Consider the following 24065-nt stretch of genomic DNA (forward strand, 5'->3'; position numbering starts at 1 on the left):
GCCCTCTGGGTTCTAACCCAGCCAAGTCTGCCAACCACCAAAAGTCTAGTCTTTACGCCCTCTGGTGGCAAAAACTTGCAAAAATCAGCCCCTCTCATCTTTCCAGCCAATGGCTTGGGGGAAGTGTTCTCCTTGTGTGTATCCCCGTGTTCCCCCACTACCACCTACTGGACTCTCTCTGCAATCAGGGCTCCCTCTCCTCCACGGCATCCATGATCTGTTTCTCCCCCCAAACCACATCTCTGCACTTTGTAGCTTCCTCAGTGTGGCCTCTTTTGTCCCTCTGGTTGTTCAGTTTGTTCTGTCGGTCCTCAGGTTGATTTCTTAGGTATTCAGAATGATTTGATAGTTACCTATTTGTGTTCAAGGGATGAAGCAAGCCTAGTGTCCTCCTACTATGTTACCGTCTTAGCTCCCCCTCCCCATAAGTCTTCCAGTCCATGACCATATTATAACAAATATGTCTCATATACTAACTTACGGTTATCTATAGAGGTTTTGAACAGATTTTGATTTCATTTGATCCTTAGTTACGTGATAATTTTGAAGCTATTAGTGGTATTTTAAAAAATATAGTTTCTTGGTTTGTTTATTCGTTTATTTTTTGCTGGTATACAGTAATTATATATCGTATATTATTTTTGTGGGTTGTATGTTTTGTTAAATTCTCTTATTAATACTAAGGGTTTATTTGTAAATTCTTTTGGATTCCTTAGTTAAGCAATCATGTCACCTGTGAATAATGACAATTCTTTTTACTTTCTGCAATTCATTTTACGCTAAAGAAATAGTTATCTCCTTCCAGAACAAATAGCCAACTATTTTTACTAATGTTTGTTATACGTTAAAGTTTGTTTTTATTTACCTCATCTGCCCCACTGATTTGTTGATTCTTGTACCGATTACTGTTTTTTAGGACTCTTAAATTGATGTAGCAGAGTTCGTGCTTTAAAAGCCAGGTCTCCTGTAAACGGAAGGTTCAGAAATTAGAGCCATACTCAAGATTGTTTTTAAGTCATTGGCAAATATTTTATGAATCCCATAATGACCTAAAATGTATCCATTTTCCATTGGTGCTTTGGATTTTATGGCTTCATGGCTATGAAATTACTAATTTCTAGGGGTCGGCTGGTGCAACTTTTCTGGGAAAAGGTGCGGCATGTAATCCTGTCCTTTGTGAAGAAGAAACAGGTTTCTTCCCACCGTATCCATGCAAGGAGAGTGTAGCCACATTGGTGAAGGGCATAAGCCTAGCACAGTGAGTGCACAGTGCAGGCATCAGTATTCTCGCTGGCTCTATTTAAGGGAAATTTGGAATTGTGAGCTTTGTTATTTGTTCTCTTTATAACCAAATGGGAGCTATCATTCAATATTATATCAATATTATATTATTAACATAATCTGTTGGGAGTAATCAAAATCATTACCATGTTCTCATTGACTCGCAGAAGATTTGAGAAGTATATTAATTATTTGGTAAAGGTTTTCTAATCGTTTTCACGAAAGAGGCCGAGTTTCAACTTACAGAGGCAAAACATTTGTTTTCCTGTCCAAATATGACCCCCATCCACTTCCTTATCAGGCTGTGTAATAGAATGCATAGCAGGTTTGGATAAGCTCGGGAAATGGTATTGACTGGAAACCACACATTTTGGTTCAGAGATTTCTTCATTTTAAGATGCGGTTAACGCTAGACGTGAGAAGGCAGTACTATGCTTTCTGAGTGTTGGGAAGTATATTTCAGGCTTTGCCTCCTGCCAGAGCCAACAGGCTCTTTGAGAGATAGCCCCTCAAAGCTATCTTTTAAGTCACAAATGTCTTCTGGTGCTGTAGAAGGAGATCTTTTTAGACATCCCACATGGTCTTCATCCAGAGAAAGCAACTTTGTTCTACCTAACAAATATGCCATGGGCAGTGGCCAAGAGCTCGCTCCCTTCCTTAGCTCAGAGTTTTGTTTCCAACCCACTGCCGTGGGACAGTTAAGAGGAGGCAAAGGAAAGGTATAAAGAATTTTTATTATAATTTCATTGTTCTTGAGTTGGTAGAGAGAACATCATAATAGAGTTTTCTTAATCTGACATCACTGTTTCAATGCTGGAAATCCAAAATCACGGGTTCAGTGCTGGAAGTGAGCTTTTGACTCATTTTCTAGTCTAATTATTTTAGCTCTTTTCTGTCCCCTTTTTTTGTGTGCCAGAAATGTAATTGTCTTCCTAGTAATTTCTGAATAACAAACATGTTAGCACACCTGTTTTTATCTCCTTCCATTGTACACTAATTAGTTATTTTTCTGAATGCTAAGCGGAACATTAAATTCTGAAGACCTCTCTAAAACAGAAGAAACATAGTGACAGTATTCTCATGGTATGGCCCCAAAACCAAGAATTTGACTTATTTTGATTGTACTTATATAAAAAAACAGTAAGCAAACAATCAAGATGATTAGTTGCTAAGACAGTATTCCCAAATGCCAGTTTAGATGTGTTGCTTGGAATCCAAAGATATTTTTTCTTTGTTGTTGGAAAGTGCCTCCTCAATCATACCGAATCATAATTATGTATTGTTTCAGGTTGAAAAATTAGCTATCGATCTATATAAACTACCTGAGATCTCTGCCCACTAAGGAGATCTGTTAATTTATTATTTATTTCAAGCATTCTCACTTGGATTTATTCTAAAATAAGTAGAAGTGAAAAAGTATTATGTAAACTTTACAAGGAACATAGGAAGACTATTGACATGGGAAATTAGGCAGAACCATAGCAAGGCATCACAATGAGGTATTCATGCCTCATTTTCTCTTTGTGAATAAATAATTCCTCAGAATGGTACTGCTTCCATAGAGATATTGAGATGTTCCTATTGTCTACCTTCATACTACATTTTGCCTTGGTGACACTGCTCTGTTTTTTTTTGTTTTTTTTTAATGACAGGAAGAGAACTCAGCATAGAATTTTAGAGTGAGAAGGAACATTAAGGGCATCTTATCCAATCACTCACCCACAGTGGTAATTTCTTTAACCATGTCCATATCCATACCATGTGGCCACCCATGTTGTCTTACATGGCAGGATTCCTTCTTTTTTTAAGAATGGAGAATATCCCATTGTGTGTATATGCCACATACCATGGGTCCAATCATCTGTTGGTATTTATCTGGATGGTTTCCATACCTTGACTAATGTGAAAAATGCTGAAATGAACACAAGGGACGTATATGTCTTTGAATTCCTGATTTCATTTCTGGGTAAATACCCAGTAGTGGCTTTGCTGGATCATATGGTAGTTCTGTTTTTACTTTTTGGAGGAACTTCCACACCGTTTGCCATAGTGGCTATTCTAGCCCCATCAAAGCGTTGCATAAGAGCTCCCTTTACTCTACATCCTCGCCAAAACTTATTTTTCTTGTCTGTTTGGTAATAGCCATCCTAACAAGTGATGGAATGATATTTCATTGTGGTTTTGATCTGCATTTCCCTATGCTTGGCGACATTGTGTACCTTTTCATATACCTCTTCGCCATGTGTATGTTTTCTTTGGAGAAATATTCAAGTCCTTTTCTCATTTTTTAATCAGGCTATTATTGTTTTTAATGTTACTCAGTTATATGAGTTCTTTATGTATTTTGGATATTGACTCCATATTAGTTTGCATATTTTCTGCTACTCCATTTTTTCACTTTACTGATGATTTCTTCTGTTGTATAGAAGCCTTTTGGTTTGATGTAGTCCCACTTATTTATTTTTAGTTTTGTTGCCTGTGTGTCTGGTGTCCAATGCAAGAAATCACTGCAAGACCATTGTCAAGTTTTTCGCTCTATATTTTCTTCAAGGACTTTTATGTTTAAGGTTTGAGCTCAATTTGTGTTAATTTTTGTGTATAATATAAAAGTCTAATTTCACTTTTTTTTTTTTGCAGGCAGATTTCCAGTTTTCCCAACAGCATTTGTTAAAGAGACTATCCTTTATCCATTGCTTTGTCTCTCTATTGTGTTTCATTGGTCTATATGTCTGTCTTTATGCAAGCACCACACTGTTTTAATTACTGTAGCTTTGTACTATATTCTGAAATTAGGAAGTGTGATGCCTTCGGCTTTGTTCTCGTTTGAGGTCATTTTGGCTATTCAGCATCTTCTGTAGTTCCAAATGAATTGTAAGATTGTTCTTCTATTTCTATTAAAAAATGCCATTTGCATTTTGATAAGTATTGCACTGAATCTGTAGGGTGCTTTTGGTAGTACGGACATTTCAACAATATTAATTCTTCCAATCTGTGTACATGGAGATGTCTTTTCATTTATTTGTGTCTGCTTTCATTTTCTTCATCAGTGTTTTCTAGTTTCAACGCACAAGCCTTTTATCTTCTTGGTTAAGTTCATTATGCTAAGTGAAATAAGCTAGTCTTAGAAGGACAAATATTATATGAGTTATCTGGAATAGTCAGACTCATAGAGCAAGAACACAGAATGGTGGTTGCCAAGAGTTGGGTGAGGGCACAGTGGGTAATTGTTTTCATTGAGAATAAAGTTTCTATTATGAAAGATGAATAGATTCTAGACATCTCCTGTGTAACGCAGTACCTATAGTAAAGAATATGGAATTGTATGTTGAAAAATGTGTATTGAAATAATTTCTAGGCCCAATATGGACCTGCCCCTGCCTGGAGTGTCACATCAGTGAGTCAAAACTTAGATGACTTTTCCATTCCTATAAATGTAATGTATTTGGATAAACACAACGGAGAAACTTCTGGATAAATACCCAGACAAATACCATATGACTTCACTCATACGAGGAATTTAAGATACAAAACAGATTAACATAAGGAAAGGGAAGGAAAAATAATATAAAAACAAGGAGGGGGACAAAAGAGAAGAGACTCTTAAATGCAGAGAACAAACTGAGGGTTGTTGGAGGGGTTGTGGGTGGGGCATGGGCTAAACGGGCAAGGGGCATTGCGGAAGACACTTGTTGGGACGAGCACTGGGTGTTATATGTAGATGACAAATCGCTGGATTCTACTCCTGAAATCATTATTGCACTATATGCTAACTAACTTGGATGTAAATTAAAAAATAAAAATAAAAAATATACAAAAAAGAGGGGACATCAATTTGATACGTAAATTTTGAAGTAAGGTAAAGAGTAAGATTATGTCCAATAATGTGAGGTTTCAAAACAATATTGATGAGGAGTTTAATGCCAAAATTTTTGCCATTTTTAACATCTGTAACATATTTCTCTATATTGTTTAAATATCCCAAACAATAAATAAATAGCTAAATAGCTAAAGAAAATGACCTGAAATCCCATCAAATTAGTCAAAAGCATCATTAAGTTTACTCTTAGCGATAGAGAACAAACTGATGGTTACCAGAGAGGAGGTGGGTGGGGGGATGGGTAAAATATATGATGGGGATTAAGGTATTTTTAAAAAAAGTTTTTTTTAATGTTTATTTTTGAGAGAGACAGAGTGCAAGTGGGGGAGGGGCAGAGACACAGAATCCGAAGCAGGCTCCAGGCTCTGAGCCATCAGCACAGAGCCCAACGCGGGGGCTTGAACTCACAAACTGTGAGATCATGACCTGAGCTGAAGTCGCTTGCTTAACCAGGCTGAGCCACCCAGGCAACCCTAAGGTGTGTACTTGTCATGATCATAGAATGACGTAGGGAATTACTGAATCACTATATTGTACATCTGAAACTAATATAAGACTGTAGGTTAACTATACTGGAATTGAACTAAAAGCATCATTAAATTTGATTTTGATGTCCACAAATGAGAAAAAATGTAATATTCTTAGAAATTGACACTTACTAATTTAACCACTATTTTCTGAATGACCAAGAGGCCATTTCTTCCTCACCTCCCAGGTTTGTTCTGCCAAATAGGTAAAATTGTTTTTGGTAGCAAGTAACATACTGTCCGACTATATCGGCTAAACAATAAGGTTTACCATTCAATTTCACATGAGAATCAAAGATTCAGGCCATTTTTGGGTTGGCTACCAAACAATTACATCAGAGGTCTAGGGAGACAATATATACGCGCTTCAGGACCTATCCCCACCCTCCCTTCTGGCCAGTAGATCTATAAAGAGGGTTAAGTTATAGTATAACTCATCTAGGGGCATACTGGGTCTGATAGGGGAGGAACAGGTCATACTTCACAGCAGGTACAAGGACCTAGATAATATGTACTGGGGGACCGCTAGAAATTCTGATGGTGCTTGGTCAAAGTGGCCAGAACGTAAAACATAAGAGAGAAGGAGGGAGTTCATTGTTCTGGGAGGACTCTCCCCAGATAATGGATTTATCATCCTATCACAAGTTCCAGAGATGGTACAGGCTCAGTGGTAGGATGGTTGCTAAAAACATGAAAAAAAGCAAGGGCCCAGGCTTGTCAAGACACCAAGCAGTCTCTGAGTAGTTGGTGTGTTAGAAAGGGTATGCCATGTAAGACTGGAAGGTTCGTAGATGATTAGGTTTTATGGGCTGGCCCAGACGATGACCATTTACTAAAGTCTTATGTCTTATGCAAAGTGTTGGCAAGGAGCATCATTAAAATATTCAGTGATGGCTCTCTATAAGCCAAGGCTGATTGGGAAGAGGCCATTACGGAACTAGACTCATCAATAACAAAGGGGATAATAGAATCCTGCAATAATGGAGGCCAAGTGGTGACACTTAATTTGCCGAATTTCCTGAAACCCACCATTATAATGAGGTGTAGGGTCAGAGTGGTTGCCAAGGATGACGGACCTGCAAAGAGATGATTGATAAACCCAGATGGGTACTACTCATTTTGCATTTCGGAAGAAATCAGGCATGGATGGCCAGGAGTCTGAGGGCAGTCACTCCATGAAGTCACACTCACTTTCCCAGTTTCTGTACTTGAGTCAGTTTTTAGACTTAGAATCTGTTAACTGAAGAGGAAGCTGGAACCCTAGGAGGAAGGAATTTGAAACACCATGATAAGCATCGATGGTTATGACTGCCCTAATCCTTCCCCTAGGAGACCTAAGGCTATTTACACAGGTAACTGTTAGCTGGTGAAAAGGGAGTATCTGAACGATCCGAACATAGGATCTGGTTTACCAGTGAAATCCAAAGACCCGAAAAGTCATCATAGCCCCTCTGCTAGAGTAGGGGTATCCAGAAGCTAGACAAAAATTGCAGTCTTGGCTAAATTCCTGCTTAAATGGATCCCCTGGGTTTGCAGTCCCACCTGATGATAATTTCTCCGTTCTCAAATGTGTATCTGTGATTCACATACTTAGTAGTTGGTGCAGTCCCCACCTTGGGTTCTTGACCTATGAATTTGGTGCTACTTTAGTAGGGAAGGCCAAGAGATAATCTCTGATTACCCCCTGCCTACAGCCAATATAATCAATCAAAAATAATATTGTCTTCCAAGATGGAATAGGTGTACAAGTTAGATTCATTGGTGGTGACTGGTCAGGGGCCTGGAAGAAAAAAAATTGGAAAATTAGGAGAAGGAGGTCTGGGGTGGGGGAAGTAGGATATACATGTGGGAATGGAACAAAGTATGTTCAATAAAAAGCATCCGCTACTAAACAACTGGGTTGACAGGATGATTTGGCCACATGATCATCAGCCTTTGTCATCGGCCACTCCAGTATGGGTGTGATAGGTACATACATGAAAGGGGGAGAGCGGGAGAGAGAGGTTATGCATTGGCCCACCAGTATGGGTTTGCACTTAAAAAGGCTTATTTAGGTTCTGCAGTCGTGGAAGGTTGAATTTGCCTGTAACAGAGACCAACACTGAATTGGTACAGTCTCATCCCACAGAGAGACCAACCACTGCTCAGTGGCAAGTTGACTGTATCAAATCCCTTCTACCCTCCAAGAACCAGAGAGCTGTTCTAACAGGAAAAAACACAAGCTCCAGGGAGAGGTTTGCCTTTCTTGCCTTCCAGGTCTCAGCTAAGATGACTATCTGAAGGGTGTGATCCACTGCGTCCCACATAATGTCACATTAGACCAGAGGATCTGCTTTGGAGCAAAGGGTATATACGAATGGGATCATGAAAATTAGACCCACTGGTTTATTGCCCAGAAGCTGCTGTCCTTATAAAACACCGTGGCAGCATCCTAATGGTAGAGTTAAAGGGACAACTTGAGGGAGACACTCTATGAAGATGGGGTGACATTTGCCAGTTCTACATGTGCACCCTGAATCCAAGACTTTTATCGACATGGTATTCCCGCTGAAAATAACGTTGGGGTACAGGAACCAAGGGGTGAAGGCAGGAACAGACCCACTTGCCATCATTCAAAGTTTATGCTTTCCTTCCCTTTAACTCTGAGCCCTGGACAGTTAAAGGTCCCGGCCCCTAAAGGGACTGTACTTCGCCATAGGACAGCAAGAGTGCTATTGAACCACAAGCTACAACTGCTGCATGACACTTGAGATCATGGGTCGCGGGGCTAGCAGACAGGAGGAATAAGCCTCCATCTTGGCAGGATTATTGACCCCAATCATCGAGCAAGAGGTGGGGATGCAATTATAGAATGGGACAGGGAAGAATATCTGTTGCACTCGGGCAACCCACTTGGACGCCTCTTGATGCTTCTTGATCAATTGTGACTGTAATTGGACAAGTATAGTGATCTCAGCTTAAGCAGAGCGCAGCGACTGTGGGCTCAGACCACTCAGGAATGAGGGTTTGAGTCACACCATCATGTCATCTACAGAGACCAGAGGAGGCAATAGGTGAGGGCAAGAAGAATCCAGAATGAAGGGCAATGGGCATTAGTCCCGACAGAAGACCAGTTGCGTCAGTAGAGCTGTGGTTTGCCCTACTAAGCTCTCTTTGCCTCCTAAAGAAGCGATGCCCTCTGGAATCCTGGAGAAGACAGTCCCACGTGGATATGACGGAAATCCAAGTGACACAAAGGGGGACTGTGGTGGCACAGAGATGTTCTACCCTGACCCTTCCGTGAGGAAGCACTTGTTTCTCCAGCTGTCAACAGGAGCTTCCAGATACCAGTTCCCTAGGGGTCTGTCTCAGCTGAAGAGAGCCGCTAACCCACGCACACACCCTTCTGGGGCACTTGTTTCCGATGACAGCGCGGGAGGAAAGAGATTGGCTGTTTTGGCCCCCCTCAGGACAGCTCTTAGGGGCACGTGTGCTTCAGGGTCTGTGTGGGGTAGGCGGAGGCTTTGCTGGGCTACAGAACAGGACTTCTCCCTATGCCCAATCCTGTATCCTCTTCAATATGCCACCCCCGAAAAGGCTTGATATCTAATACGTTAATACGTTGCAAACCAACTTCTAGACAGCAGAGCCTGGGACAATGCCCTTAGCATGATAGCACCAGAGGGAATGAACCAAAATGGCTGAAGAAGACTTAGCATGTGTTCTTATCAAAGTAACTCTCTGAAAAGTTTAGCATTGTAAGGGTTAGCATGCCTCCATTTAAACTGAAATACACACACACAGACATATGTATATATGTATATGTATGTGTGTATATATATATATATATATGTATAGCACTGGATAATTTCTTTGGGGCCATTTACCTCTAGGTAAGTAAACAAAACAGGCTTGAATGTGAAGGCATGGTTTGGATTTCTCTAGATCTTTCTGACAGATTTGATCAGCCACTGTAGAATGGGTACTCAAGTTAGAATTCTAGGCCAGTGTTAATCTCAAGAATTTCCCCTCGTTGAATTTCCTCAATTGAAGAAACGAGATGAAATTGGACCCTTAAGCGAATAAGCTTTTGAAGGGCATTCACTTAACCCTGGGGGCAAAATTTTTATCATGACAGAGGGAAGAGGAGCACATGGGGTCAGGCAGCCCAGCCTCCAATTGTGAGTAGATGTGCAGACAGCTAGACTCTCTGCCATTGTGAAGGCTCCCCAGGCAGGTGGAGAAGAGCCTTTGCTAACTCATTTTTGTGCGCAACCTTCCTAGCAGCTTCTTGGTCCCGAACGTAAGGACTCTCAATTCCAGTTATATGGAGCTCAGGGATATGGGGAGCTGCTTGTGGCTGACGGAAATAGTTGTGCCAGAGGTTGTTGAATGCAAAAACAGTTAAAAAAAAAAAAAAGGAGAAAAAGTAAAAAAGAAACTAGGAAAGAAAGCTAGATTATCTAGAGTATAAACTAGGATGAACCATTAGGGGAAAAAAAAGAGAGATATGGAAGGAAACAACAAAGTATATTCATAATTGAAATATTTAATATCTGTTTGTTGTTTGAAGCAGAGGGATGGTAGGAAGGGACATTATTACAAGAAATTTTTCTCGAGTATTTTGATATAAGGATATATATTATATATTGATATAAGGGTATATCAAATAAGCTTATCTTATTTTATTTTTCTCTTTTTAATAATTTATTTATTTTCTGATTTACATCCAAGTTAATTAGCATATAGTGCCACAGTGATTTCAGGGGTAGATTCCTTAATGCCCCTTCTCCATTTAGCCCATCTCCGCTCCCACAACCTCCCCTCCCCTCTCCAGCAACCTTCTGTTCTCCATATTTAAGAGTCTCCTATGTTTTTGTCTCCCTCCTTGTTTTTCTATTCTTTTTGCTTCCCTTCCCTTATGGTCATCTGTTTTGTCTCTTAAAGTCCTCAGATGAGTGAAGTCATATGATATCTGTCTTTCTCTGACTAATTTCATAAGCAAGCTTATTTTAAGCAATGCTATCTGGTAAGGATAGAGCTATTTTAAGGGCAAGCATTCACTTATTTCATCAAAAGACTTGCAATTTACAGTGGAGTGTGATTAAGATATTATATCAAGGCTGGGATGATTCCTATTTGCTGCTAATTAATATTTTTATGCAGTCTTGAGGCATGTTTTGTTTATTTAGTTGTACCGTCATTATGTTCTCCTTAATCCTGACGGTCTCCAAGGGGTGATGAAAGGGGACAGGCGATCATCACTTCTGGAAGATTTGTGCTCCAGAGCAGCGTCACGTGACTCCAGGTGGCAGGGACAGAACTGGGAAGAGTTAGTCCTCGGGAGCTACCGGGTCAGTTTTTGTTCACGGCACTCGTGGCAGTCAGGGTCGTGGGTAAGGTGACAGAAGGTGAACCCTGGGACATTCTGGGGAATTCAGAGTTTGTTACATAAATGGGGAGAAGAATAAATGATATTAAAATTGTCAAAAGAATGAATAAATTTTCTACACGGAATATGCATTTAAGTGCACATATATTAGGATCTTTTATATTTTATGCATTTATATATACATATTCATTTCTCTGGATACGTATGTGTGTAGGTTCGAACGTAAAGATACTGATGGGGCAGCACCTTTCTTTGTAAATGTATTCTTTGGACCACAAAAGATCTTTAAGGAAAAAAACAACTCAAAGCATTAATGGCACCAACTGACTTTCTGCCAGTTTGAGGGGTTTACATGGTTTAATGTTCAACCATTAATGATAATCACGACAAAATAACTTGAGTGAAGAGTTTCTGCTCTACCATTTACTAGCTGTGTGATATTTTGAAAATTTCTTATTTCACCTAGCCTGGGGTTCTCATAAACATCAAGGGACGACCTGTACCTTCTTAGCCTCCTCCATGGCAAATTTCCTTTATCTTCAGAATGGTAAGTACCAACTTAAAAATATGTATATGTAAATATTCAAAGAGTAAGAAGAATTGTATGTATATTATATATAATTATATATAATTGATAATTCATATAGACAATTGTTCATTATATATTAGAATAATTATATATACATATACATATATATACATATGTATATATGTATACATACATATATATGTATACATACATATATACATATACACATATGTATACATATGTATATGTATATATGTATACATACACATATACATATATATGTATACATACACATATACATATATACATGTATACATGTATACATATGCATACATATGTGTATATGTATATATGTATACATATATACACATATGTATACATACACACATATATACATATGTATACACACACATATATGTATACACACATATATACATATATGTACACATACATATATACATATATGTATACACACATACACACATATATATGTATATATACATATGTATACATATATGTATATATGTATATATCTCTAACATTTGAAATCTGGAGTCAAGATATGTACGAAACTATTAATACTATTTCCTCTAGGTAGTGGAATGGGTTAAGGGAAGAACGTTTTTACTTTTCATTCCTTTCTTTGCTGTTGTAATTTTTTACTAAGTATAGATATTATTATTCTAATATTGAAAAATAAGCAATAGCCTGTCTCAGGCCTTGGTATTTTCCCAACTTGATATTGTCCCAGGGAAACAGGTCAATAGCACATATATAAACAGGGCAGTGTTCACAGAACCTGAGAAATTTGTTTTGGACAAGCCATAATACAATTTACCTGTAGCTTTGCCTGTGGATTACGGAGGATAATCAACTAAATATTTTAAAATTATTACTAATAGTATAACTTGTTTATTTTGACATTTTAAACTTGCAGAAAAGATGCAAGTATAATATGAAGACTTCCTCTGTGCTTTTCACTTAGATTTATTAATCTTTTACGTTGGCCTTATTTGCTTTGTACCTATCTCTTTATGCATACCTGTACATGTATATATTTACATAAGTATACATAATATTAATACGTATATGTTTCTGGAATGCTGGAGATTTGAAGTGCAGAAACTGTGCCTCTTGACCTTTGAATGCTTTTGTGTATATTTCCTACCTACATAGAACTACAGTACAGTTATCCAAATAGGGAAAGTTGCCATTGATACAAACCTAGTATCCAATCCACATTCCATATTCATATTTTGCTAATTGTCTCCATATATCGCTTATAACTATTTCTCCAAGACAAGGATCCAATCAAGAGGTACGTATTGCATTAAGTTGTCATTCCTCTTTATTCTCCTTCATCTGGAACAGTTTCTCCGTCTTTGTCTGTCATGATCTTGACATTGTTGAGGAGAACAGGACATTTACTCTGGAGAATCTCTTTCAGCTTGGCTTTGTCTGGTGTTTCCTCACTTTGATTCAGGGAAAAAAAATTTTTTTTTTTCCCCAAGAAATGCTGGAAAGAGGATGTTGTGTTCTCGGTCTATCACTTTCTAAAGCATCAATGGGTGATCACCTGGTTTCTATGGTGTCAGTAGATTTCTTCACTGTGAAGTTCTTACTTTCCTCCTTGTAATTAATATGTCATTTGTGAGGAGATACTGTAAGCCCAAGTACATATCTTTTTTCTCATTGTGATGATCTCCTAATTTTAATGCCCATTGAAGATTGTTGCCTGACACGATTATTACTTTGGTGGTTGCCGAATGGTGGCATGCCATTTCATTCCTTCTACGTTTATTGGTTGGCGTTCTTCTGTAAGGAAGAGCTATTTCTTTTTCCACTGTATTTATTTATTCACTTGTTTATTAATATCTGTATAAGCATATGGGTTTTTATTTAATTCAACCAGCTATAAACTGTTCTATTATTGTTCTTTCGTTCTTAAGACTTTATTTTTCAGAGCAGTTTTCGGCTCGCAGCAAAACTGAGTGGGAGGTACAGAGATTGCCCACATACCCCCGCCCCATTCAAGCATAGCTTCCCCCATTATCAATATCCCCCCCCGGGGTGGGTGATGCATTTATTGTAGTTGATGAACCTATACTGACACATCATTATCACCCAAATCCATAGGTTACATTAGGGTTCACTCTTGGTAGTATAAATTCTATAGGTTTAATGACAAATATTTAATGCCATGTGTCCACCAGTATAGCATCATGCAGACTGGTGTTGCTGGCCTAAAAATCCTCTGTCTTCTGTCTGTTCATCCCTTCCTCTCCCTGTAATCCCCGGCCAACACTCATTTTTTCACCGTCTTAATGGTCTTTTCCAGACCATTCCAGAATGGTCGTATGTTTGGAATTGTATAGTATGTAGTGTTTTCAAACTGACCTCTTTCATTTAGTAATATGCATTGAAGTTTCCTTCATGTCATTTCATGGCTAGAGAGCTCATTTCTTCTTAGCACTGAGTAATATTCCATTGTCTAGATGGATCACTGTTTGTTTATCCACCCACCCACCCACTGAGGGACATCTTGGTTGCTTCCAAGTTTTGGCAATTATTGTTTGTTTTATGCTCAAATTATGCAACGTCTGGTCAATGGTAGTCGCTTCAGCTGTCCCTGGGTCCTTTTGATGCAGTCCCAGTTTTCGTTTGTTTGTTTGTTTTTGCTTTTGTTTTGTTTTTTAGCATTTCCTTACTTTCTGGTACAATAAGATATTTTAAGCCTTTCTGGTATTTTCCCTGTCCCAGTCCTATCTCTCCAAGAAGCATTGCTTTCTTTTATTGCAAAATGGCATTACTACCACCATCTGGATACTAAATGTGTTCGCTGCTCCGAGAATGTCACAGCTTCTAGGCCCTCTTGGTGGATAAAGAAAACACAGGCACACAGACACAGACACAAATATACTCATACATACACGGACACACAGACACACACACTCGCATATACATGCACTCACACGTACACACACATACATAATACACACAGGCACAAAGCACACTTGTATATTTAAATACTTATTTAAAAATCCAGTCATACTGATATGATACTTCCATTTCCTTGTAATTTAATACCCCAGAGTTCATTCTGTTCTCTCTCCTTTCTATGTGTGTGACTGGCCGTGTGGAAGAGAGAATGAAATCAACGTACGGAAAAGCAAACTAAAGCTGGACAACGATTCTTGGTGACAACACAATCCCTGACTGCAGTTGCCCTGAACGTGCTCTGCACCTACCTTTCCTCGGGTTTTTGAAAATTCCAGGAAGATGCCTAACTAGCCTGGTTGGATGATAGTCTTTGGAAACTAGGATAGCATTGACTAATGCTGCAATGAAGGACAATCCGGTGCACGGTCATTGATGTGTCCTCCCCTGTTCTGTCTCCAACAGTATTGGAATGTAACTCACTAAGTTTGACCCTCGTGCTATTTTACTGTATCTGCCTGCAGGGGTGAGGAGACTATAGATATTACGATGTGGTGCTGAGTCATTTAGGCATGTAATAAAGTGTAGTCCCTGTGAACACGCGGAGTTAGGAATAGAGCCCCATTTACAGATAAGGGAGTTGGGGTTTAGACAAGTGAACGAAGTTCTTTGGGCCACACACTTTGGAATGAAATCGTCGGCCTCTGTAAAACTCTTGGTTGTCTTGCCCACACAACGTCACCTCTTCTGCAACTCTTTACTGTGTAAGTTAATTAATTCTACGTTGGTTCTGAGTCCTGCACACGCCCATCTATGCTCGGGTTGATTCAACAGACTTATTAATGCTTGTCAACTCTGTTGGTTCCTTCGGCACTTCGGAGAAATTTTAAATTACACTCATGTGAATTGCACTCACATAATAGTGGGAAGGAGCTGAAAAAAGTCTTGAGTCAAAGCTCCTGTATGCAAAGAATAATAAGTAAATTCGTTTACATTCAAAACTGGTTCTGGTTTCCCGGGGGGGGAAGGATTACGTGCTAGTGTTCATAAATACTCATTAGCAAATGCTTCTTGTGGTATTATATACAAACGATTGTCATTATTTCCATCTAAACTTCTCATAGAGATGGCCCCTCAGAAAGTTTCTTCGGGGTGGGCCTGACTCCTACTGCTGGATTCGGATTCAGTCTCATGATTCGATCGTTCGTTCCTAGAGACAGCGATAATATTTCAAAGTTATTAGATAATGATCAAAACACTAACACACAATATTGTCAGGGAGGAATGAAATGTTTTATGTCCTTAGAAATAGCTCAGCTCTTAGAATCCCAGGGCTCTGTGAACCCCCCATCTTGGCTACGCGTGATGAAAGTAATCACTGTTGTTCTGTGCTTTAATGTAGATAAGCCAGAGCAACAGTCCGGAGCATGCTGGGTAATGAGGCTTTGGGGTTTTTTGAACACCCTGTGAGCAAGCCTCTCCTCAGAGGACTTCGCCACATCAGACAGCTGCTGCCCTGAGCATCACGACTAACTTTGCAAAGTTACGGCGTTTCAAGTTTAAAAATGCAGGGCTCGCATATATTAGCCCTTGTTCTATCCTCGTCAGAAATGAAGGAAACGCTTCCCCCGTCACTTTCTTCAATCAGCAGCGGGCAGACACGGGCGTTACTACAAGTGCAGATCTTCCGCCAGTGACATTTCATCTTACACCGTCATTATAATAACCCAGGGAAGCTATTTTAACTCCTTCCATTCTGCATGTGGGAAATGGGCTCGGGCACCCCTCAAGGGCAGACTCTGCACCTGAACCTGAATGTCTTTGACTCTGCTCAGCCTTTTAGGCAGAGCTAAGCCACCACATATCCCAGTGGGCTCCTAACTGCCGGGTCTCTCAGGACTTGGGAACGTGGTTTCTGTATTAACTGGGTAACTATTTGGTCGATTGTTTTCAGGGCTGCCTATGTTCTAATAATAATAATTGTATGGAATTGAATATTTTCTGTCAAATGCTTATATAGTATGTAATTATTGTTACTTAGAAATCTTACCAAAAATTTGGTGTTAACAATAAACAATACTGTGTGGTCAGGAATTGCTAAGAGGCTCATATATTTATTTATTTTTTCCTTTTTTTTTTATTTTTTTTTCAACGTTTTTATTTATTTTTGGGACAGAGAGAGACAGAGCATGAACGGGGGAGGGGCAGAGAGAGAGGGAGACACAGAATCGGAAACAGGCTCCAGGCTCTGAGCCATCAGCACAGAGCCCGACGCGGGGCTCGAACTCACGGACCGCGAGATCGTGACCTTGCTGAAGTCGGACGCTTAACTGACTGCGCCACCCAGGCGCCCCTATTTTTTCCTTTTTTAAAAAAAAATTTTTTTAACGTTTATTTATTTTTGAGACAGAGAGAGACAGAGCATGAACGGAGGAGGGGCAGAGAGAGAGAGGGAGACACAGAATCGGAAGCAGGCTCCAGGCTCTGAGCCATCAGCACAGAGCCTGACACGGGGCTCGAACTCACGGACCGTGAGATCGTGACCTGGCTGAAGTCGGAAGCTCAACCGACCGAACCACCCAGGCGCCCCTGAGGGTCATATATTTAAACCTGTCACGCCCCCGTGGATAGCATGGACTGCTGCTTGTTAGGATTTTATTATCCAAAATGAGTGAAACTGATATAACACGACATTCTTATATGATTACATATTACATTTGTTACATTTTCTGGTAATAAGATATGTAATAACATATATATGTAATTATACACATGCGTAATAATAAAAATGCATAAAAATAAATGTCGTAGGTTTTGCCCCATTGCATAAATAAAGCTTAGCGCATTAGAAAGGATATTATTCCTATCCTGCCTAATTTTGAATAAGCAGTGTAACAGAAATCTTTTTCAGACTGGTGATGGGGGAGAGTGCATATTATGTGTGTGTGTGTGTGTGTGTGTGTGTGCACGCGTGCTCAGGCATGCATATGGTGTGTTGACCCAACATCTCTCCCTGACCAGCTCTTTCTTCTGGTCTATACCACATTTTGTATTTGGACGGTTCTTAATACATCGAAATGACAAAGTGTTACTATGATATTAAACACTAATGTTTTACCCTTGCAGAATGAAGATAATAAAGAAGAAAAAGATGCAACATGCTGATATCTCTCCTTAGCTCTGTGGCGTTTCTTTGACTATTCTAGCTGGCCTTGATTTGAACTCAGTGAACTTTCAAACAAGCCACAAACACTACGTTACTGTTTCCAACTAGTTTCTAAGATGCGTCTGCATCACGTGTTATAAAGGGAGCCTTTTCATTACGTGCTGTTTGGGTCTCAACATCATGACGTCCCAGCCTCTCTGTTTGCTGCACTGTTTTTCCCTCTAGATTCCTTACCCCCATCTCCCCCTCCAGGACCTCCAGATCTACCTCTGTGGTCCATTGCCTATCTGGGTGGCTGGTTATGACCTCAGTTTGAATGTGCTTTTTGGCTGTAACTTTGGCAGTTTTTCTAGGCCACCACTCGCTTCTGGTATCAATCTACTGTCCCATCTTTGAACCACTAACTTGAGTCGGGCCATCTTCAGCTTCTCCTAAATCCTATGGGACCAGCAACCAGGCCCTTTGAATCAGAGAGACGTGATTTCAGAGACCATATACTTCAGCCACTGAATGCATTTGCATCTTTCTGATGCTGTCTTTATCTAGAATTTTTATATTTTGTTCATCATGGATTTTTTGCATGAATTTTGCTTTAAAAATACTGTGTTAAAATATTATTTATCTTGGGGCGCCTGGGTGGCTCAGTTGGTTAAGCAGCCGACTCTGGATTTCGGCTCAGGTCATGATCTCACGGTTTGTGAGGTTGAGCCCCGCATTGGGCTCTGCACTGACGGTGTGGAGCCTGCTTGGGATTCTCTCTCTCCCTCTCTCTCTGCCCCTCCCCTGCTTGTGCTCTCTCTCTCTCAAAAATAAATAAACATAAAAAAAATTAAAAATAAATAAAATATTATTTATTTCGATGACTGAGATTTTGGTACCCCCTTATTCACCAGGTCCCACTGTGTCTGAAATTTTTCTAGATCTAAACTACAGTCCCCCTGCTCCTGATCCCAGCCTTTCTTGCTTCGTAAGCTCTGCCAGAGAAACAGAACCAGTTGGAGGCAGATGCATTAAGAGACTTATTGCCAGGAATCCGCTTACGTGATTGGAGGACTGACCAGGCTAGTTTGAAACTCATGGGAGGGCAGGCTGGGACTGAAACGCGCAGAGTTTAAGGGACCCCCAAAAACGAACCGCCAGAGTCCAGAGTCAAAGCTAAGCAGCAAGGGTCATTTATTGCAGGTTCGAACCTGGACCTCCGCGCACTCGTTGCCGGTGACGCCGAGAGGTCCTGAGAGAAGTTTTTACACCCCTTTTACAGACAGGTACAAACAAGTCATGGGGAAATCAGGAATACACGGATGTGCCAAGTAACAATGGTTGATCAGAAATACACGGTTGTGCCAGGCAACTATGATTGATCAGGAATACATGGGTGCGCCAAGCAATTGTACAGAGGCGGAACAAGCTGGTTAAGCTTGGTTAGGTTTCAGTTTCCCGTAACTTAAGCTTTTTAAGTTTCAATTCTCTCAGGCCTCTCAGGACTCTTGGCTCAGGTGGAGCTCCAGACCAAGGTAGAATTGCTTCTTCCTTAGGGAAGACTCAGTTCGAGCCGTTCAACTGATTGGATCAGGCCCACCCAGACTACCTAAAATAATTTCCCTTACCTATAGTCAACTAATTATGGACTTCACTCACTCGTACAAAGGACCTTCTGACAGCACCTAGATGAGGGTTTGAATAGCCGAGGACTATAATTTAGCCCAACTGATACATAAAACCAAACCTGCCAGACCCCAGGAGTCTAACTGATTAGGCCGTGTCTCGTGTGGGGTTCCCTGTAAAAGTAATCACTCTTCAAATTTAATATAAGTTATCAAAAAATAAAGAGAACATTTTTCTCAGAGGCTGTGCTATTAACATGCTCTAAGTCTCATGGAAGAGACTCACATTTATTACTTGTTTGTTTTCTCAACAGCTCCGGGATAACAATAGCCTGTCTTGGTGACTTTACCTTAACTGTCCAAAATTTGGAACATATTTTCAAACAGAAGGAAAACACATTGAGTCAAGGCTCGTTCCTGGTCCCTTTTTCTCTTCGGGACTTGCCCTAGGCCAGCTTTCAAAATGTGTTGCCAGGAGCCTCCACAGCCCCTTCTGCATTTCCTTCTTGCAGCCTTGGGTTTCAAGAACTGGGGGTTCTGGATGAATCGCCCACTGTGGTGGCCGTGCCCTCTGTCGCCACTAGGGGGCAGACCCACGGTGCTGCGCGCGCGCCCATCCAGGACTCCCAGCCTGCTTGCGGCGCCTCTCACCTACTGAAGTCAGCCGGGTACTCACTGGGACTAACCTGACTCGACCGTTCTGGAACCCTGGACTCCTCCTCTCTCTGACCTCCGACTCAACTCTAATTTCCCTTCCACTGGACCTTTGGCCATGTTAGGACTTTAGGGGAGAGAATCTCAGCCCAAGTGACCTGCCTGGAAAGGTCACTCCCACCCCAGCCCCCTGACCTTTCGCACCAGAACCAGGTATGCCCTGTTGAATTTTCATTGTGAACTGGAGCCACCAAAGTGAGGTAAATTCTGAGGAGGGGTCCCACTTTATTCCTTGCTTTGGCGCTTTTCTTTACTGGTGCTGATAACAGGGTCAGTGTAGGCAACAGACATCACTTAGTATCTTGAAGGTGGGCCTAGTGAGACTGATGTGTGCTGCCCGTGTCTCAAGGCTGGTGTCGGTGGTGATGTTTTTTTCATCTGTAAAATCAGGACGCCATTTTATCTACCTCATAAAATTGTTTCATGGGTCCAGAAAGATACCACAGGTCAAACGTCTGCCACCAGGGTCGTACTTTATAAACGATAAGTTTCATCAGTAGGACTATTAATATGGGGCTACAAGTCCTCAGAATACGCAAAGTGTTTAGTTAAGAAGCAATAAATAATGGCTGTTGCTTTTATTAGTAGAAGTGACAACATGAGTCCTACTATAGTGACTAAGGGAGAAATTCAAGGACATAATTTGCAACGTATATTTACGATATGTGTGTGTGTGTATATACATGGATGGAGGCAGGGAAAAATTTGACTGGAAATGCACTTCACTGGCTCAGGGACTTGGCGCTGAGGTGGGCGCGGAATGGGGCACTGAGTCAGGAAGACGGGGGACAGACTGAGTAAAGGCCCCCGTGGCAGAGTTTCTAAAAATTCAGATGGACGAGTTTTGCTTCCCCAGTTGATTTTACTAACTTAAAAAATTCATGATGTGACAAGTTCTGAAACGGAGACCGTCGAGACGGATGGTGTATATTAAGCGATTCAATCTGGCGTGACCTCAGGCAGAGCTTGTCCTTCGTAGCCTGTGTGTGTCTGTGCCTGCGTGGGGCGGTGAGCCACTTGGGACAGCCGAGGGAAATCAGTCCCACTCATAAATGAATCCATCTGGCGCATGGGAAGGGCACATTTGGAGATGCCAGGATCTTTCCCATGGGGAGCAGTGTGGCCAAGTAACGTCCATCCGAGCCCCGAGCGCTGTCCAGCTGCTGAGAGAAGGCTGGCTGCGGCAAAGTGAGTTCCTCTTGGGAGACAGTCCCCTCGCTCCTGTCCCCGTGTAAATGTCTGCATTTTGACAACGCGAGTTAACACTTAGCGCGCTCACCTATTTGAGCCACGGGTGCAAAAACTGCTACAGATGTTAAGAACGCTTGCTCTCTGATGGCAGGAAAATCTGAATCTAAATGCTGCCACGTTTGACAAGGAATGTTGGCTGTCTACTGAGAAAAAGCATAAATGCAGTGCAGTGTCTCAAGGCCTGAAAGTTGGAAGGGGGGGGTGTCAACATTGAAATAGACAGAATTTATCCTTCAGATAAATCTTAGTGTCATCATTTTGATCAAATCATCTCTGACACATAGCAACATGTGACGCAATGCATTATTTAGCCGATTTAGTAGGAAAACAAAGTTTTTTCAAAAAATCTTTTTTTAGATTTTTAAAAATTTATTCTTGAGAGAGAGAGAGAGAGAGAGCACAAGCAGGGGAGAGGCAGAGAGAGAGAGAGGGAGACACAGAATCCGAACTAGGCTCCAGGCTCTGAGCTGTCAGCACAGAACATGACATGGGGCTCGAATTCATGAACCATGAGATCATTGCCCGAGCCAAAGTCGGACGCTTAACGGACTGAGCCACCTAAGCTCCCTCTGTCTGGTTTCTTCTTTTTAAAAAAATTTTTTTTTCTTAAATATTTATTTACTTATTTTGAGAGATAGAGACAGAGCACGAGCAGGGGAGGAACAGAGAGAGAGAGGGGGACGCAGAATCTGAAACAGGCTCCAGGCTCTGGGCTGTCAGCCCAGTGCCCGATACGGGTCTTGAACTCACAAACCTTGAGATCATGACCTGAGCCGAAGCCGGACACTCAACCGGCTGAGCCACCCAGGCGCCCCTGTTTGTTTCCTTCTTAATTCACTGTCAAGTAGGTACTGTGTTTGTGGGATCGGAGCTCAAACACTCAATAATGGACTGTGTCTTTAAAATTTCATCGTGCAAGTTTCATATTAGAAATATTTTTCCTGTGGGAAAGAAAATCACTTGTCCTCGTATTATTTCCCTGAACACGTATCCTAATGATAGTGATGCACCTGGGCGTTTCAGATAGAGGCAGATGGAGATCGGCCTACAATTCAGACCTCTGGGAGCAAGTGTGGGAGGCAGTTGGAACGTGACCCACGAGAATGTACCTGTAGCAGTGACAGAGGCATTTCTTAAGGATTTCTTGTTTTAAGCAGAGAGAGCGGAGCACGTAAGCTTGGCATAAGAACAGCTCTGAGTATTCAGCACGTTCTCCGTCCCATGGTTCAGCTCCAGGCACGCGTACCTGAGCCCGTCGAAAGAGGAACTGACGGCCACAGAAGTGTCTTTTGAGCCGGGGGGGACAACAAAAGGCAGCGCTGTTTTGGAACCCGTGCCACTGAGTAGAGAACTTACTACATCGCGGCTAGAGCAGGCTGTGAAGACCCGCAAATGTCATCAGTGGCCTGGAGGCCTTTGGCGAAGAGTCACCTCCAAACGGTTCAGTGTTCGACTCAGCAGATCGACTCGGCGGATCCAGGAGTGAGGTGGCAGGAGCAGCTGGGCAGCCGCGTGGTCTTTTTTGGGGACACCGAGGCTCACAGCGATCAGGAGCTGGGGGTTGACAGGGGCCACATGGTGAACAGCACGTGGCCGGTGGGGGGGGTGTTAAATTTTGGATTTTAAGCTAAGCCAGGTAACGGGTGGGGACGTCTAGGCAGTAACACCCTGGATCGAAAGGAAAACAGCCTGGCAGCCTCTTTCGGAGTTAGCAATACCAGCCAGGTGCCTGGGACCCGCCACCCGCCCGTGGCTTCCACAATCCCTCCCCCGCACATACCCCCTTTAGCTTTGCACGTGCGCGTCTCCAGAGACATACTCACCTACCAGTGGTCGTTCTCAGGACTCATCTTCTTTGACTTCTCTGTGGCATCTGAATGCGTTGGCCCTCCTTCCTTCCAGAAACTTTCCTATTTGGTTTTGAACTCACTGCCTTATACAGATCCTCCCTGTGTCCTTCCTTCCATCTGTCCTTCCCTTACCGCCTCCCAGACACTTTCTGTTTCAGGATTCTCCATTCAGGAAGCTGGGATCACCGGCATTCAGGCAGGTACCTAGTCTTAAATCTTAGAATCATCATCTGATACTTGTCCCTCCATATTTTTTCCTTTTTTTTTTTTTTAATTTTTGTTTTCAACGTTTATTTATTTTTGGGACAGAGAGAGACAGAGCATGAATGGGCGAGGGGCAGAGAGAGAGGGAGACACAGAATCGGAAGCAGGCTCCAGGCTCTGAGCCATCAGCCCAGAGCCCGACGCGGGGCTCGAACTCACGGACCGCGAGATCGTGACCTGGCTGAAGTCGGACGCTTAACCGACTGCACCACCCAGGCGCCCCCCTCCATATTTTTTCCAATCAGACTCTTCCTCCCTTTATACCTACCAGTTTACCATGTTGGCAGCCCATGCGTTTGCCTCCTACTGAGTCTCAATGACTATAAGCTCCCTCCCCTCCAGCACAAGCCGTGAGCATGTAGATAATAGGCACTGTCGTGTTCCTGCCTTATACAGTTCTGGCCTTCCCACTGCACTCAGCACAATGCCTTTTGAAACACAGGCACTCGACAAATGTTTGTGCAATGAATGGGTAAAAAGAGGTGTGCTGGGCACTTCTGAAGCATGAGTGGCAACCCAGATAGGGAAAGATGGCAAATGCAATTTGTAAATGCTCTTCTGTTGAAAATGAACAAGAAGATTAAGCTATAAATATTCTTTCCGAGTAATTAAACAGAACAAAAGGTAATAATAGTTAGCATAAAATGCAATCATTTTTAATAGCTTCTGAAAATTAAACAGGCCTATGGCAATA

The sequence above is a fragment of the Lynx rufus genome, unplaced genomic scaffold (assembly GCF_022079265.1).
Source record: "Lynx rufus isolate CCGP_SWC_20201006 ecotype Redwood Valley unplaced genomic scaffold, mLynRuf1.p SCAF_12, whole genome shotgun sequence".
In the NCBI taxonomy this organism is placed as follows: domain Eukaryota; kingdom Metazoa; phylum Chordata; class Mammalia; order Carnivora; family Felidae; genus Lynx; species Lynx rufus.